The sequence below is a fragment of the Rhinoderma darwinii genome (assembly GCF_050947455.1).
Source record: "Rhinoderma darwinii isolate aRhiDar2 chromosome 11 unlocalized genomic scaffold, aRhiDar2.hap1 SUPER_11_unloc_17, whole genome shotgun sequence".
In the NCBI taxonomy this organism is placed as follows: domain Eukaryota; kingdom Metazoa; phylum Chordata; class Amphibia; order Anura; family Rhinodermatidae; genus Rhinoderma; species Rhinoderma darwinii.
This window is the reverse complement of record NW_027461848.1, coordinates 279484-298030: the sequence shown is the minus strand read 5'-3', so window position 1 is coordinate 298030 and position 18547 is coordinate 279484. Positions and strand designations below refer to the sequence as shown.

Sequence of the window (18547 nt, the reverse complement as noted above, 5' to 3'; positions counted from 1 at the left end):
GCAACTGTATCTTCTTCCTGCGCAGCGCACTCGCCACCAACTCTCTCATCTCCAGCAACTTATCATCAGGCAAGCGACACTCCATATTATCTGAATCAATCATGATTCCCAAAAACTTAATGACCGTAGTGGGTCCCTCAGTTTTTTCAGGCGCCAAAGGTACCCCAAAATCCATTGCCACTCTCTCCATAGTGTGTAGCAATCCTGCACACACATAGGTACCCGGCGGACCGATAAACAGGAAATCATCCAGATAATGCAGCGCAGATTGCACCTGCGCCTCCCGACGGACCACCCACTCCAAAAACGTGCTAAACATCTCAAAATAAGCGCATGAAATGGAGCAGCCCATCGGGAGGCAACAATCTACAAAATATTCCTCCTGCCAATAACATCCCAGCAAACAAAAACTATCCGGATGCACCGGCAATAAACGAAAAGCGGCCTCAATGTCAGTTTTCGCTAACAGAGAGCCCTTCCCGTATTTGCGAACCCAAACAACCGCCGCATCAAAGTTAGTGTAACTGACCGCGCACAATGCCGGATCAATGCCGTCATTCACCGACTCGCCTTCCGGATAAGACAAGTGATGAATAAGGCGGAATTTATTCGCCTCCTTTTTTGGAACCAAACCTAACGGGGAAACACGCAAACTCTGAACAGGCGGGGAGGAAAACGGCCCCGCCATGCGGCCCAACGCCACCTCCTTCAGCAGCTTATCCGTAACCAGATCAGGCCGCGCCAAAGCAGACGACAAATTACGGACTACCCCGTCACGTCCAACCGACGTACACGGAATCCGAAAACCTTCTGAAAATCCTAACCACAACAACTCCGCTACTTTCCTATTTGGATAGCCCCCTAAAAACGGGAGCATCCTTTCCACCCTCACCGGCGTCGCCCCTCTTCTGCTCAGCATCTCCCTGCCTGCCCTTATTCTTCTTGAAGCATCTGGACAAACCATGGGCGCCTCCGCAACCGGAGCACTCGTGCTTGTACCTGCAGTCTGGGCCGAACTTGCAATGCCCCTCATTATACTGCCAGCAACACCCCTTTCCTGAGGATCCTGACCGACCCGCTGCTGACCCCTGACCGCCGGCCGCATCCCGAAAGGGCTGCTGCCCCTGTTTTGGCGCAGACATCAAACGCATCCACAAACTGATATCTTTGTGGTCCCATCGCAACGACGGGCGCACCGACTTCCGCTGACGAAACTGTTCGTCATACCGCAACCAAGCGTTACCGCCGTATACACGATACGCCTCCCCTACCGAATCCATATAACAGAATAGCGCCGAACAGTTCTCCGGCGCCTTCTCACCCACCACACTAGCCAAGATAGCGAAGGCCTGCAGCCAATTCGCAAAAGTCCGAGGAATCAAGCGATACCGCCGCCGCTCCTCCTCCTCCTTCTTACTTTCATCCGGTTTCCACCGGTCCAAATTAAACTTTTCTAACGGCAGCAAAGAAAAAATCTCAACATATTCATCTTTCCAGATCTTTTCCCTAATCTCCACCTTCAAATGCGCCCCCAGCGGGCCCTCAAAACACACATAAACCTCACCTTTAGCCGCGTCAGCCAAACGCACATCCTCCACCACTTTCTTAGCCGCACTCGCCGCCGCGTCAACCGCTTTTTCCACCGCCACTACGGCACCCACAACCGGCGCCACTTCACTAACACCCGCAATCCCTGCCGCAGCTGCACCAGAAATCGCCTCATTAGCAACCGCACTCCCTGCCGCACTAGCAGATGCCTCACTAGCAGCGCCCCATACCCTCGCTGGCGACTGCTCTACGCCTGGCACAGTTCTCATAAAATACTCCTGCATCCCTCTAAACAACAATTGCATCTGTGACATTGACAACATCCCCCCCACATCCCCCCCACACATCCCCGGCACCACATCCGTGGTAAACTCACCCGTACGTCCCTGAGGTGACCTCCCAGCGGACGCGTCCATCACTCCAGATAATCCAGGCGTCGGTCGTGACGATCCTAGGGAGTGGTGCTCCTGCACCCCATGCTCCCCGTAACTCCGCGCACTTCTGGTCGGTGAAGCTCTAGGCCCAGCGGAACGCGGCCCGTCCACGGTCCTGCCACCCGCTGGTGGCGCGACATATTTGTCCACGATCCTGCCACCCGCTGGTGGCGCGACATATTCAGACTGACAGCCCTGCCGATCCAGTCCTTCTGCAGGGCTGTCAAAAATAAATCTTCTGCTCGTCACTTGTCTCGCAGACCGCTGCCCCCCCTTTTCCGGATAGGGCCCGGCGTCGCTCACCGAAGCTGCCCGGGTCCTTCCGGTCGCTGCCGCCGCCACACGCCTCCCTGCTCCAGCAGGAGGCGATCTCGCTCCCCATCTGGAGGCCGCCCGCCTCTTCCTCCGGATCGGGTCTGATGTCCGGACGTCCTTCTGAAGAGCTCTTCCGGCACCAGGAACATCGGCGCCGGAGAAAGCCGTCACTTCCGGTTCAGTGTGCACTTCCGGTTCAGCGTGCACTTCCGGTTCAGCGTGTACTTCCGGTTCAGCCTCCACTTCCGGTTCCGCCTCCACTTCCGGTCTTGTCGTTGCAGACAGGAGGGAGGAAGATGGCCGCCGCGGCCCCCCCCCTCCTGTCACCTCCGGTCTTGCCCGCCTGATGGGATTCCTCCCAGACCTCCGCGGCCCGTCGCCAGGGTGCAGCTCCGGACCAGCAGGAGGAGGAGGGTCCCTGGAGGGGCTCCCTCGGCGCCGACCAGACCGAGGTGTTTCTGCTGATGAAGGCCTCTCCTGAGGCCTGGAACGCCTGCTGCTGCGTCCCTCACTCTCCTCTCCAGCCGCTGGAACCGGAGGAAGAGCCCCGGCAATCAGCGCATCCAGCCATCCCACGCCGTGCTGCATCGCTGCATCCCGGATCCTGGCCATCGTTGTCTCCATCGCCGCGTTCATCAGGTAAGTGAAAAATATGATATATATATATATATATTTTTTAAATGTAATAACAGGACAAAACTTTCTCCTGTTGTCCAGCGGGAAAGAGGGCTGCCTCTTCCCCGCATGGACTTATATACTTTATTCTCCACCCACCACATATAGATACATTTTGCCCCATGCCCCTTTCACATAACCCTCCAATCCCTATAAATATAGCCTAAAACATAATACCTAGAACATAATAGCCTAGAACTCCCAAACACCTAGTCATGCGCTTCCTTCATTACGGCTGCGCCTACATTACGCTGGGCTTACTGGACAGGCAGAACATACCACAGGTAAGTTGATAAAAAAATCCATTAAGGTTAAAAACGATAATATGTGAGAATTTTGCTGTTTTAAAAGGAAAATACATACAGACGAGGGTTGCGTAGCACAAAGAAAAATAAATGAGTAAATTAGGCAGTCAGATTACAAATGTTTAATGATATGTGATAATTTGGAGATCATTTGGCCTCAAATATTTTGTACAAATTTTTGAGGTGTAGGTTAGTCCAATGATAATTCAGAGATGTCATTCAAACCTCTTGGGTGTAAAGTCTGCAATTTAAAAATCCAATAATTTTCCCTCTGTTTGAGTTTATTAAATCTGTTGTGAACGTCGTGATGTATCTCTTCGATGGGTGTAACTGTGATTTGATTGAATTGGCATTTATGTATGTGAGTGAAATGGCGAGACACACTATGTTTCAAAAAGCCTGTGTTCACATTGAATCTATGTTTGTTTATTCTGGATCTGAGGTGTTGTGTCGTTCTCCCTACATATTGGAGTTGGCATGTACATTCCAATAGATAAATCACATATGTACTACTACAGCTTAGGGGTGACTTGATTGGAAAGGACTCTTTTGTGACTGTTGATGTATATGAGTATTTTTTGTTATTGATACTATTGCAGCATAGGCATCGTGGGTGGCCACATTTGTAGGAGCCATTGGGTCTGGATAGAAACGTTGCTGATATTGTTTGGGGTTTACGGATTCTGCTGGGGGCCAGAATATTTTTCAGAGTTAGCGATCGTCGAAAAGTGATGCTTGGATGAGCGGGTATCGCATCTTTGAGGTAAGGGTCACTTTTTATGATGTGCCAATATTTGTGCAAGATTGACCTGATTGTCTTGTTCCCTTGGTTAAATGTTGTGATGAAATTGGCGTTATATTTATTTGGTTCTGGTTTTCTCTGTACAGGGATTAGGCAGGAGTCCTGAGATAATAGTGAGGCTTTTAGTCTTGCATCTTTGATCAGTTTTAGAGGGAAGCTCTTTTCTCTAAATCTTCTCTCTAAAATATTGCACTCTGATTTTAAATTTACGTTGGTACTGCAATTTTTACGTACTCTTCTAAATTGACCGAAGGGTACATTGGTTAACCACGGGCGATAGTGGGCACTTTTGAAGTCGATATAGCTGTTCACATCGACAGATTTAAAGTGAGTTTTTGTGACAAAACGTTCAGTCATGATGTCATAGCTGATGTTTAGGTCCAGGTAATCGATTGAGATTTCAGAAAAAGTGTGCGTGAAAGAGATATCATAACTGTTAGTGTTTAAAAGTTATATAAAACTAGAAGCTTCGTTTTCTGATCCTGTCCACACGAAGAACAGGTCGTCGATGTAACGCCTATATAAAAGAATGTTATTTTTAAAAGAATGTTCCCCAAAAATGTATTCCTCTTCGAAGGCCCCCATGTACAGATTTGCGTAGGCTGGTGCGAATCTCGTACCCATCGCACAGCCTCTGATTTGATTATAAAAACTGTTATTAAAAGTGAATGTGTTATGATGAAGAATAAAATCAATGCAATCGGTTAGGAAGGAAACTTGATTATCAGGGATTAGGACATTAGATGATAGGAATGATTTGGTTACCTGCATGCCTTTATTATGTGGGATATTACTGTATAAAGAGGTTACATCAGCTGTTAAAAAATGTATGTTGGATGTGGTTGCGTCAATTTTGAGATTGAATAGATCTCTGATTAGTTGAGTAGAGTCTTTGAGATAAGATGGTAACATAAGTACAAATGGTTGAAGGTGTAGGTCTACAAAGTGAGAGAGGTTACTGGTTAATGAGCCGATTCCTGAAATGATGGGACGTCCGGGGGGGTCTGTGAGTGTTTTGTGGATTTTGGGGAGATGATAGATAAAAGGTATGTTAGGGAATGGTACATGTAAAAAACTTTTTTCTTTTTTCGTGAGTAGGCCCTCCTGGAAGGCTTTCTCAATCATAGATGTATATTTACATATCTAGGCAGGAAGGGGATTGGACGTTAATTTACAATAAAAAGTGTTGTCATTTAAAATCCTCATGGTTTCCTCGAGATAATTGTCTCTGTTCTGGATCACTATTCCTCCCCCTTTGTCGGCAGGACGAATGACTATGTCTTTGTTATTTTGCAGGGATTTGATAGCCCTTCTTTCATGTGAGGTTAGATTATCTTGATAGAGATGGGGAGTCTCTAACGTCCTGAATTCATTACTCACTAGTGTTGAAAAAGTTTCAATGAGGGGACCCTGGTGATGGATAGGGTAAAATTCAGATTTGGAGTAAACTTCAACTGGGATGGCTTTTAAATTTGGAGGAGGTATCTGTGGATCCTCTAATGTAATGGATGGTATACTGGGTTTCTGTAAAGCAAAGTGTCTGATGAGAGTAAGCTTTCTAATAAAACGGTTGAGGTCCATAAATAAATCAAAATCATTAGATAAAGATGTGGGGCAAAAGGACAGTCCTTTGTTGAGCAAATTTGTCTCATGGGTGTTTAGCGTGTAGGATGACAAATTAAATATTTTTATTGTTTTATTCGGTTTTTCTTTGGGTTCAATCTCGGACATTGGCTTATTGTGTTTCCTGCCTCCTCTCCGTCCTCTATGTCTGTATTTAGTTTTCTTTTTATGGAAATTTTCTGTATTTTCGGAAAAAAACGGGTGATGGTTTGTGCTTTGGGGCTCATTATATATGGTAGGAGAATGTCGTTGCTGGAAACTGTGGGGGTTAATGGGGGTCTGGTAAGTTCTGAGGGAAGGCCCAAAAAAGAGGTTGCTGCATAGGTGATGTCAAGTAAGGATGTTGCTAAATCAATATTGGAGGGGTTGTCTATGATAGGTAGAGATGTGGAAAAGCTCCTACGAGGGCTTGTATGTGTGCCAGGAGGGGAGGACTGGGGGGTGCTGTGCACTGATAGTTGGAGTAAGGAAATCAAGCTATCTTCCATGGAATCGTTATGTGAGGAGGAGGGGGAGTCAGGAATAGTCAGGACTTCCATTGGTTCAGGTATTGAAAATAACTTGGAGTAGTGATAATCCAAATCAGATGCCCTAAAGGCATTCAGAGGTATTTCAGTAATTAGTCCCTTGCTAGGTAAGGGACCGGATTGTGTGGAATTGCAATCCAGGTCTGAGTGGTGGGAAAGGGGTTTAGTTGTCACTAAGGGAATAAGTATGGGATGTTTCTCAGCAAGAATAGTATTAGGTATTGTAAAGAATAAGATCTTCATATTAAATTACATTCCAGTTTTAAAATATGCTACATATTCCAATCAAAATCAGGATCGAACCAAGTTGCGAACCACGCTAAATTTAGTTATCTAATGTTTTATCCGTGCTGTCACAAAAGAATATCTATGTCTGATACTGTATCTATGTGCATCTCGTATTTAAATAATACATGTTTTTTAAGCAGTTTTTAATTTGTTCAATATCTTACCTACGGCAAGCATAGATCTATCCATTCGCTCCCTCGCTCTGATCCCCGCTTGGTTGTCCTGGTAACGAAGCCGCGTCCCGGCTTCGTTCATTCCAACCCAGCTACATTCTTCATTTTTTCTTTTATTTTATTCTTCATTTTTTCTTTTCATTCTTTCAATTGTATCTCAGTCTACTAGTAAATATTTGGCTTGTTTGTTAAAATACATTACGCATTCATAGCCCTGCGATGGGAACAGTGTGTAAAAAAGCCGGGAGTGACGTCACGATCGCACCTTGACCCCGTCAGATTTGGCGTTTTTTTTTCACTTATGTTAATTTGAACCTATATGCTATATAAGTTGTGTCCTTTCTGATATGTACATGGCCTGATGAAGACGATTGTTCATCGTCGAAACGCGTAGCCACTCACAATAAATTGAACTTATCAATAACACCTCGGGACTTCGTTTCACATCATTCTCACCACACAGCAGCGCCTTTGAAAAGATCCACTTTTTTACCTGCACTTGTTTCTGAAGGAGAAGAAGCACCACAAAATTTGTAAGGCAATTTCTCCCGAGTAAAAAAATACCCCACATGTGGTAATAACCGGCTGTTTGGACACACGGCAGGGCTTAGAAGGGAAAGAGCGCTATTTGGCTTTTGGAGATCACATTTAGCAGGAATGGTTTGCAGAGGCCATGTCACATTTGCAAAGCTCCTGAGGGGACAAAACAATGAAAACGCCCAAAAAGTGACTCCATTTAGGAAACTACACCTCTTGAGGAATTCATCTAGGGGTGTAGTGAGCATTTTGACCCCACAGATGTTTCATAGAATTTATTAGAATTGGGCAGTGAAAATAAAAACAATCCTTTTTCTTCAATAAGACGTAGCTTTAGCGAAAATTTTTCATTTTACCAACAAATAAAGGAAAAAAAGAACACAACATTTGTAAAGAAATTTCTCCCGAGTATGGAAATACCCCATATGTGGTTATAAACTGCTGTTTGGGCACACGGCAGGGCTCAGAAGGGAAGGAGCGCCATTTGGAGTGTAAATGTTGCTGGATTGGTTTCTGGGTGCCTGTGGGTCCAAAACAGCGGAAACCCCCCGGAAGTGACCCAATTTTGGAAACTACACCCCTCAATGCATTTACCTGTAGTAAGCATTTTAACCCTGCAGGTGTTTTGTAGAATTTAGTGTGCACTCGATGTTGCAGAGTGAAAATGGGAGTTTTTCCATAGATATGCCAATATGTGGTGCCCAGCTTGTGCCACCATAACAAGACAGCTCTCTAATTATTATGCAGTGTTTCCCGGTTTTAGAAACACCCTACATGGGGCCCTAATCTTTTGCCCTGACATTCGACCAGGCTCAGGAGTGAAAGTGTACCATGTAAAATTGAGGCCTAATTTGTCGATTTACAAAGTATTGGTTCACAACTGCAGAGGCTCAGATGTGGAATAATAAAAAGAAACCCCTGAAAAATGACCCCATTTGGAAACTACACCCCTCAAGGCATTTATTAAGGGGTGTAGTGAGCATTTTCACCCCACAGGTCTTTTCCATAAATGATTGCACTGCGGATGGTGCAAATTAAAAACGTATATTTTTCCCTAGATATGCCATTTCAGTGACAAATATGTCATACCCAGCTTATGCCACTGGAGACACACACCCCAAAAACTGTTAAAAGGATTCTCCCGGGTATTACAATGCCATATATGTGGAAGTAAACTGCTGTTTGGGCACATTGTAGGGTTCAGAGTGCAGGGAGCGCCATTTGGCTTTTTGAGAGCGGATTTTGCTTGGTAGTAGATTTGTTTGATTATTGCTGGTGTTTCCATTTATAATGTGGGGGTACATGTAAGCTGGGCAGAGTACATCAGGGACATAGTCAGGTGGCATAATAATGGGGTAAAAAAGCAATAAAATGATTAATAGATGTGTGTTACGCTGTGAAGCAATCCTTTCCGCACTGATATATGGCGTCCTTTCTTATCCCCCTTTTGGTCCACACTCCGCACCTTTGCAGTTTGGGGAATTTTGCTGTGAAGTGTTGTCCTGGTATAATACGGGCACCCTCGCTTCCAGCAGATATGTTTGGGCCCTCCCCTTCCTGGTTCCCTAATTTTAGGTCCTTGGTAAATCGCCTCTTGAAACAGAAGAAATGTTCCCCTCGGGTACAACTGCATATTTTTTCTTTCCTGACTTATTGGAGCCATAACTAATTTTATTTATTCATAGACGTAGCGGTATGAGGGCTGTTTTTTTGTGGGACGAGCTGTAGTTATTATTGGTACCATTTTGGGGTACATGCAACTTTTTGATCACCTCTTATCCTAGTTTTTGGAAGGCCAGGTAAACAAAAAAATACAATTCTGGCATAGTTTTTTTTTAGTTTTTTTTAGACAGCATTCACCAAGCATTATAAATTACATGTTACCTTCATTCTGCGGGTCAGTACGATTCCGGCGATACCTAATTTCTAGCACTTTTTTATGTTTTACAACTTTTTGCACAATAAAATTACTTTTGTAAAAATAATGTATTTTTTCTGTCGCCAGGTTGTGAGAACCATAACTTTTTTACTTTTTTTGTCGACGGAGCTGTATGAGGGCTTGTTTTTTGTGAGACGAGCTATAGTTTTTATAGGTACCATTTTTGGATACGTGCGACTTTTTGATCACTTTTTATTCCAATATATGTAGGTCAAAGTGACCAAAAAACAGAAACTCTGGTAAAGTTTTTTACGTTTTTTTTTTACGTTGTTCATCGTGTGCAATAAATAATATAATATTTTGATACCTGAGGTCGTTACAGTCCCGGCGATACCAAATACATATGGTTTATTATTATTTTTCAATAAAAAAGGACTTGATAAGTGAAAAAGGGCGATTGTGTTTTATTTTATTACTTGAAACTTTTATTGTTTTCATACTTTTATTTTTTTCACTTTTTTTTTTACACTTTTTTATACACTTTTTCTCAAGTCCCACTAGGGGACTTGACGGTCCAACTGTCAGCTTTAGTTTTTTTCTAATACATTGCAATGTATTAGATCTGTCAGTTATTCACTGACAGCAAGCCTAATCAGCTTCCGTAATGGCTAGCAGGAGGCCATTGTGTCTCCTGTTGCCATAGCAGCAATCGCAAGTCCTGATTGGCTGTCAGGGCTGGCGATCTGCTAGCAACCGCTAAGATGCAGAAATCGCTTTCGATTGCTGCATCAAAGGGGTTACTGGCAGGGATCGGATCCTACCATTTCATGTGGATGTCAGCTGTAATATACAGCTGACCTCCACCGCTGATGACGCTGGATCAGCTCCTGAGTCGGCGCCATCTGGCCGGCGGCTACGGAAGCCGATCAGGCTCCGCCGCTGGGCGGATCTTGACCGGCTTCCGTGCTAGGCAGACTGGGAGGCCAGTATTAGGCCTCCGGTTGCTATTGCAGCCACCGGAACCCCAGCAATTTCATTGCTGTGGTTCCGATGAGCTGCAAACAGCTTAAATGTAGCGATCAGGTTTGAACGCTGCATTGAAGGGGTTAATGGTGGGGATCGAAGCTAATTTTGGTCCCCGCCATTACAGCTGGATGTCAGCTGTCAGATACAGCTGAGATCCGGCGATGATGGCACCGACTCAGCTTCTGAGCCGGTGCCAAACATTTGGCGTAAGTATATGACATTTTGCGGAAAGCACTGGCTTTCCATTTCGTATATTTACGACAAATGTCGGGAAGGGGTTAAGCTTTCTATGCATTTAAACGTCTTTTCTCCTATCCATATGGGACTGTTAATCAGTGGATACAACAACTGGGGTAATACTATCATTTTAATTACGGCTATTCGATCTGACATAGAAGGGGGTAACCTATTCCATATCTTAATTTTTGGGTGAGAATTTTGTAGCGGTTGTCTATCCACGTAGGGTAGTCTCTTCAATCAACCCATCGGGTTGACCACCAGATCATGGGCGCAGGGGATTTAACAGGAGAGTAATGGCTGTTTTTTCATTTCAAAACATTCCATGCAACTAGTTTAATTTCTCGGACATTCCTTTTAAGGAAATATTTATCGGGGCACAATGCACCATTTCTGGGCGCGGTATCCAATGTTTATCGGGACAGTCGCCTGGTTATTTTTCTGGACTTTGTATGCACTATTTACCTGGATACTGGGTAATAATTATCTGAGTTAGAAACAGGAGGACCTGCAATCTCATCAACATTGTCCTTTTCTCATAAAATGTTCTTCTTGAGACATCTGATGGATTACTCTGAAAATATGGCGTAGGTGCCAATCAAGGTCCAAAGGTTGACATACTCAATGGCCTCCAGGATCTGAATTCTACCTTTTTCTTTCACTAACCCATTTCTCTAGGAGTCATATATAAAGGTTGGGTCTATGGAGCCCAGATGAGCTACATTAGCAACTTTGAAAGAGCAGCCTCAGAGATATTCAGCTCCAGGATGGTCTGTGCCAGATAAGTAGTGGTTCAGAACGCACTGGACGATGTAGGTGCACGAATAGGGTCCCAACCCAATCGTAGTCAAAATAAGTATTTGGCACACAAAGCTGAAGTTTAAAGAAGAAATCTTGATTTTTTTCAAGTGGTTGTAGATGACAGAGGCTTAGTGCGACGCTTCGGTCATTACATGACCTTCATCAGGCAATGTGCCGTTCTGGTTGCTGGTACATCCAGTAGTTGGCGCTTCGTTCGGAATGGCGGCTGACCATATAGGACATATCCACGAGGCAGCACATCATGTCTGGTCAATTCCCCTACTACTCTGTACACTAACATCTTCAAAAGAGAAGAAGAGGAAGGTGCAGATGTGACGTTCAGGTTAGGTATTTGCAGTATTGAAGTTGTATTGTGCTCCCCTTGGAGCACTGTGCAAAGGCAAAACTCCTTTATTGGCATGATGTGTAGATGGTTGGTACTCTATTTGGGTGTGCAGGCTTACTTTGTTGTGTGCTCACTTGGCTAGGTCAGCATTAATGAGTGAAATGTATACAGTACCTTAGGAAAATACAGTGTGAGAAAAAGATGATAACAGGAGCGCTCCCTAGAGTAATACCGTGAAAAAAAATGTAAATGTGTCTTCTCACCTTTTAAACCTCTTGGTTGATAAGAACATCGACTGGATGCAGTTGTCTCTCTTTTTGTAGCTTCTTGTTCTTCTGACACGGAGTACAGTATGTCTCAGGCTGGGGGATTTCTTTGCTGGACTTTGTTGTATGGTGGTGTACGTTCGTCCTGATTATGACCTCTGTTTTTGTAGCAGGAAGATGTCTTTCTTGTTTGGATGTTACTCCATGGGTTACCTACTCATTCTTCAATGAATCAGTGACCATGTCCACAATTGATTACACAGGTATAATATAGATTTTATGAAAGTTCTTTGGAATTAAAACAAATTACTTTTATGTATTTGTCTATCCATTTTTATTAGAAATACAATAAATACATTGAGGTATGTTTTTATTGACATGTGTTGCTATCAGCCAGACAGGAAAAAAATATGGATGGCCTTGGGAATCTGTAGGGGCAGCTGTTCTACAGGAAAGGGAGTGCAGAGACCCTACCAAACAGGACGAGGGGAGGAAGTCCATTGCCGGGCATCTGAAGAGACTTGCCATTAAACACCCAAAACCATTGTACTTCACCGCAGCCCTGCGAATCATGGACAAGGCTTCATTTTCAAAGACTTCTGGACAGTTGTCTTTTAATTGGATGGATCTTAAAATCCCCTTCTGGACAGTGGGGGATGGGAAGGAGGAGGTGTGGACGGATGACGTTCCGGCACTCTTAGATGGACATTAGTGGTTCATATCTGCTGCCTCTTTAGCTTTCAGACCTTGATCTGGCACATCCCTTTCCATGGCTGACGTTCTCGACACCAGGGCTTCCTCCTGCTGATGTTGTACGGTACATTCCCTTCAGTTCTGAAACAAGAATAAATAAAATGTCCTAGTGAAGAGTTGCTCTCTTGAAGATATTCCCCGTGACCCACACCAAGACCCTTTGTCTGCCAGGTAGGTAGATAGTGCGTTCTATGTTCAACTAAGATACAAAATTCACAAGTAAATCTGCTCAACTTTAAGATGCGGTTAACACAATGGTTTCAAAACGGGGACAGATAGGGCACCAAGCGATGGTAGAATTTTATTTAAATACGCGTTTCTGGCACGACTTGTCCCTTTATCTGATCTTAACCTGACGAAGGGACCAGTCAAGTTTAGTCCCGGACCAGTCCAGTCCAGAAACACAGTCAAAATAAAATGGGTTTTACTTTACCGTCCACGTGTGAAGTATTTGTGTTACCCGCCGCTTACCAATTTTTAAAGGGGAACTCCAAGAAAAATTTGTCATGCAATCAAAGGCGCAGTGCCCACCCAAACTACATCGCAGGATTTTATTAAAAAATTGGTTGTTATCTATTGGATTACTCCAATATGTAAAGGCCAATATCACTAACAGCTCCTGGCTCAGCCAGCAGAGGTGGGGTCCGGAGCCGAATGGGACCCAGAGCTGCTAAAGGAGCGGGAAGTACATAAAGGGAATTTGTCCGGGGTCTGAATACATTTTAGGGTTTGGTATTAAAGGGGTTTTCCAGGCTTTATAAAAATTGTAATTCAAACTGAAAATTGCACCATTTAGCAAATACCCACCTTCTAATTCTCTGCGGCTCCAGTGCCGGCGGTTCACAATCCCCTGCCGGCCTGTTTACATAGGCTGGACCAGTGATGTCCCGTATCGGCACATGATCGCACTAGTCAATCACTGGCCACAGTGGTCACGTGCCATACTTACTTAGATCACTTCTGCAGGCGATACCCTCCCTCTATACTGTCCTTACTGCAAGGTTTTTATAGTGAGGACAGAATACAGGGAATATCTGGTACACAAAGTGTATTCCCACTAACCCTGCCCCATGACAAGCCATGCCCAATGAACCACGTTCTGTCAAAGGTACGCCCTGTCAAGTCCTGTCTCAATCCATCTGAAACCAAAGTGTCCCTAGAAAGAAATTCCAAATATTGTCAACTATGCTATATTAGGGTATAGTATGAAGAATCAGTGCAGTAGGGTCTATATACTACTATATACACAAAGCTGCCATGTGCCGAACATTGCAAAACACCCTTTTCATAAAAGAGCGTTAATTCCAGTCCTGCAGTCACCCTGATGACCTTATACTGTGCCAGTACTTGAGGTAGGTGTGCCCCTTTATATATTACTTGCAGCCAGAATTGGCACTGGGATTATCAGCTCATTGACAAATTCTTAAATGGAAAAAGCGCCATATCCCTATTAGGTCCCGCGGACATCATAGAGGTGGTCCTTGACTTCCAGTCCTGCAGTCACCATGAAGACTTTGTGCTGTCAGTGCAGGCAGAATAAAGCTGACATGGTGACAATGTAATGTTTTCTATGTACTACTACTCCCTGTACTGACTGATAGTAGAGAGAATGGACTAAGCTGAAGGATTCCCGACTCTTATCAATTCTTTAAATAGGGAATATGCCCTGAATACTAACCCCAAATCTATATGACATATATAGTAGGGCAGATTTACTATTCAAATTGAGCCAGAATTATGGCGTACATGTTGTGCGCCATATTTATTAATTGTTTTAGACACATTTTGCGGCGTGCTTGACAAGGGGTGTGGCCTAGAATAAAGGGCGTGTCTTAAAATAAGCCAACCAAGAGGTGGTATAAGGAAGAGAAAAGTGTCTAACATGTCTAGTAAAATCTATCATACATCGTGCACCACTGTGATCAATTTGGCGCAGTTTCTGACTTCCTTGTATCAGTTTACACTGTGTAAAACTCAGATAGTTTTAGGCCCCATGCACACTAACTTATTTTTGCGGTCGCAATTCACCCGCAAATCTGCAGGTGAATTGCGGCCCCATTCATTTCAATGGGCCCATATGGGCACACGACCTTGGTTTCCACGGTCCGTGCATTGCCCAGGAACCGGGACCGCAAAAACAACGGACATGTCTTATTACGGTCGTGTTTTGCGGTACAGGCTCATAGAAAATAATGCACGCGGTCATATGCACGGCCCGCGATTTGAGGGCGGCCGTGGGTGACACTCCGCGGACGTACGAGCCGCAAGTCACGGTCAATGCACCTCACTACGGTCGTGTGCATGAGGCCTTAGTAAATCTGCCCCATGGTAATACCAGTGACAGCCCGCTCTTTCCCGGGGGGGTACAGTCCTCCGCACATCTTCATCCACGTCTCATCTTGTCTGTGCCGGATACTTTTCTCCTTATACCTGAGAAGTAACAAAAATAACATCAGAAACGAAAAAAACACAAAGTATTTCTCCCCATTTCTAATAATAACATTTCCTGCAGGTGAATAATGGAAAATATAAAGATATAAATATATTCAGGCCTATGTGTCTGTCCAGGGGGTCAGTGAGGGTCCTGCCTGTTATATGTGGGGAGGTCTCGCTGCACAATAACGGGGGGTGGGGAAATGTCTGTACATCAATATATATTTGTCTCTAGGAGCCCCTACAAAGTCTCAGTGAGGGGCCTGTCTGTTATACGGGGGGAGGTCTCGCTGCACAATAACGGGGGGGAAAATGTCTGTACATCAATATATATTTGTCTCTAGGAGCCCCTACAAAGTCTCAGTGAGGGCCCTGTCTGTTATACGGGGGGAGCTTGTATACAGCGTTAGTAACAGGCATGTCACTCAGTATAGATATTTTGGGTGCGGGTTCTTCGCCCCCACTGTCCATAGTTTAATTAAAAATATACAACCCCAGCACTCACAGAGGTACGCAAAAGATCCAGATGCAAACAAATTTAAGTTTTATTGCAACAAAAGATGGTAAAGTTGAGGTGGAAAGCGACTTGGTAAGACGTTTCGGCCGAACCTCGGCCTTTGTCACGGTCGCTGTAAGACGATATCACTGGTATGGGTTGTCCGCCGGATATTCCCTGTGTGTCCTTTGACACACAGGGAATATCCGGCGGACAACCCATACCAGTGATATCGTCTTACAGCGACCGTGACAAAGGCCGAGGTTCGGCCGAAACGTCTTACCAAGTCGCTTTCCACCTCAACTTTACCATCTTTTGTTGCAATAAAACTTAAATTTGTTTGCATCTGGATCTTTTGCGTACCTCTGTGAGTGCTGGGGTTGTATATTTTCAATATTGTGGGATTCTCGTCCCTACCTTACTAGCACCACGCCAATTGATTGAGGAGTGCATCCCAATATCTATTTTTCATAGTTTAATTAACACCTTAAGAAAATGGATCATCACCAAGAAGTTTTATTTAAAGGGGTACTCCCATCTTACTATTTCTCTGGGACTCACACCTATGTGGAAAACGGAGGTCTCTCCCTGACCCTGTCCTGCTTTGTTCCCAGATCCCTGTCCCGTCTAATGGCTGCTGATTCCAGGTGGAGAATGACTTGGGAAAGGCCTCGCACGTCCCTCTCTCTATTCTGTTCTATGGAAGTTTCGGAAACAGCTGAGCGCTGTTGAACTGTTTGCGTAACTCCCATAGTACAGAACGGAGAGAGCTGCGTGCATGCGCATAGGTGGATATCACATAAACGTCTGAGATGGAGAAAACCCTCTAAAGAGATTATTTCATTAAAGGGGTTGTACATAATTATAAAAATAGAGCTGCTGTCTTCCAAAAACAGAGCCACACCTGTCCACAGGTGATGTGCGGTGTGTGGACAGCTTAGCCCTATACATTTCAATACAGAAAAGCTGCAATACCACACACAGCCTCTGGACAGAGGTGGCGCAGAGCTTCCATTTGGGTCATAGAGAGGGTCTCCAGCGTGATACCCCCCTCTATGATATCTAAATACCCTTATAGGGCATTTCAGGTGTAACCAGAAGTTAAGGTGATACAAAAAAATATTCCATACATGAGATTTCCTTAATGGAGATTTTGTAACAATAATTACTGAAAATATGTCATTGACTTTTTCCTCCATTGTAGGAATAGAACCCGAGAAGCCACGTTTTGGACTATGGAACAGTCGATCCTCCGGATGAAATGCTGTGTGGTTGGAGCGTAGTCCCAGGAGCGCTGGTGTTGTTGTGCTGATCCATGTTCTTCTTATCTGGAGCTTGTATACAGAACACGCGATCCTTCTGGTCCGACCTACTCACATATATAAGCACAGCCTAAACACACACGTAATGATATATAATAACATAACAGGAACATAACATTACTATGTATCAGCCCTGATACGTCAGTCTCATCATATTTCTGGGGTCCCCGCACACAGGATATACGTTACCTCCTGTGATGATGTCACTTCCTGTATTTCCTGTATGACATGGCTGCTCTTCCTCTTCCTGTTTCCTTTCTGATGTATTTCCTCTTCCTGTGTGATAAGACGTGTGCTGTTGCCTCCTGTGATGATGTCACTTCCCTGTATTTCCTGTATGACATGGCTGCTCTTCCTCTTCCTGTTTCCCTTTCTGATGTATTTCCTCTTCCTGTGTGATAAGACGTGTGCTGTTACCTCCTGTGATGATGTCACTTCCTGTATTTCCTGTATGACATGGCTGCTCTTCCTCTTCCCGTTTCCCTTTCTGATGTATTTCCTCTTCCTGTGTGATAAGACGTGTGCTGTTGCCTCCTGTGATGATGTCACTTCCCTGTATTTCCTGTATGACATGGCTGCTCTTCCTCTTCCTGTTTCCCTTTCTGATGTATTTCCTCTTCCTGTGTGATAAGACGTGTGCTGTTACCTCCTGTGATGATGTCACTTCCTGTATTTCCTGTATGACATGGCTGCTCTTCCTCTTCCCGTTTCCCTCTCTGATGTATTTCCTCTTCCTGTGTGATAAGACGTGTGCTGTTACCTCCTGCTGTGTATAACACGAGATGTAACATGTCTTATAAAACATGTCAATAATAATCGCAGAAAGCGAACAACATTTTGTTCATTTCCATTCACATCAATGGTTATTTGTTTGCAGCCGTTTTTCTGAGCCATACTTGTCTGTTTTTAGAATCAACTACAGGGAGATTTGAGATGTGGTTTGAGAATTTCTTTCCTATGTAAATGCCAACCATAAGGACAGCTAAGAAGCCTCAGTTATCAGCGAGCGACCCCATCATTAGAGTAAGCAGAGTGCCCCCATACAGTGCCAGCAGAGTATTGTCCCTTAACCCCTTCCCTCTTTAGCCACTTTTGACCTTCCTGACCGGGCCTCATTTTTCAAATCTGACATGTTTCACTTTATGTGGTAATAACTCCGGAATGCTTTCACCTATCCAAGCGATTCTGAGATTGTTTTCTCGTGACACATTGGACTTTAAGTTACTGGCAAAATTTGCTCGATATGTTCAGTATTTAATTGTGAAAAACACCAAAATTTAGCGAAAAATTGCAAAAATTAGCATTTTTCCCAATTTAAATGTATCTGCTTGTAAGACAGGCAGTTATACCACACAAAATTGTTGCTAATTAACATCCCCCATATGTCTACTTTAGATTGGCATCGTTTTTTGAACATCCTTTTATTTTTCTAGGACGTTACAAGGCTTAGAACTTTAGCAGCAATTTATCACATTTTCAAGAAAATTTCAAAAGGCCATTTTTACAGGGGCCAGTTCAGTTGTGAAGTGGTTTTGAGGGCCTTATATATTAGAAACCCCCAAAAAGTAACCCCATTTTAAAAACTTCACCCCTCAAAGTATTCAAAACAGCATTTAGAAAATGTCTTAACCCTTTATACATTTCACAGGAATTAAAGCAAAGTAGAGGTGAAATTTACAAATTTCATATTTTTTTGCAGAAATAAATTTTTAGTACAATTTTTTTTATAACACAGAAGGTTTTACCAGAGAAATGCAACTC

At 44.1% G+C, this 18547-nt stretch overlaps 1 long non-coding RNA gene across 1 annotated transcript; it reads right to left on the bottom strand.

Annotated features, from left to right (window-relative positions):
- Positions 1–12109: 12109 nt before the first annotated feature.
- Positions 12110–17874, bottom strand: LOC142698021 (uncharacterized). Its single transcript, XR_012865645.1, has 4 exons — positions 17089–17874; positions 16634–16836; positions 14871–14965; positions 12110–12616 (listed from the first exon to the last, which is right to left on the bottom strand). It is a non-coding gene; the product is annotated as an uncharacterized LOC142698021 (long non-coding RNA).
- Positions 17875–18547: the final 673 nt, after the last annotated feature.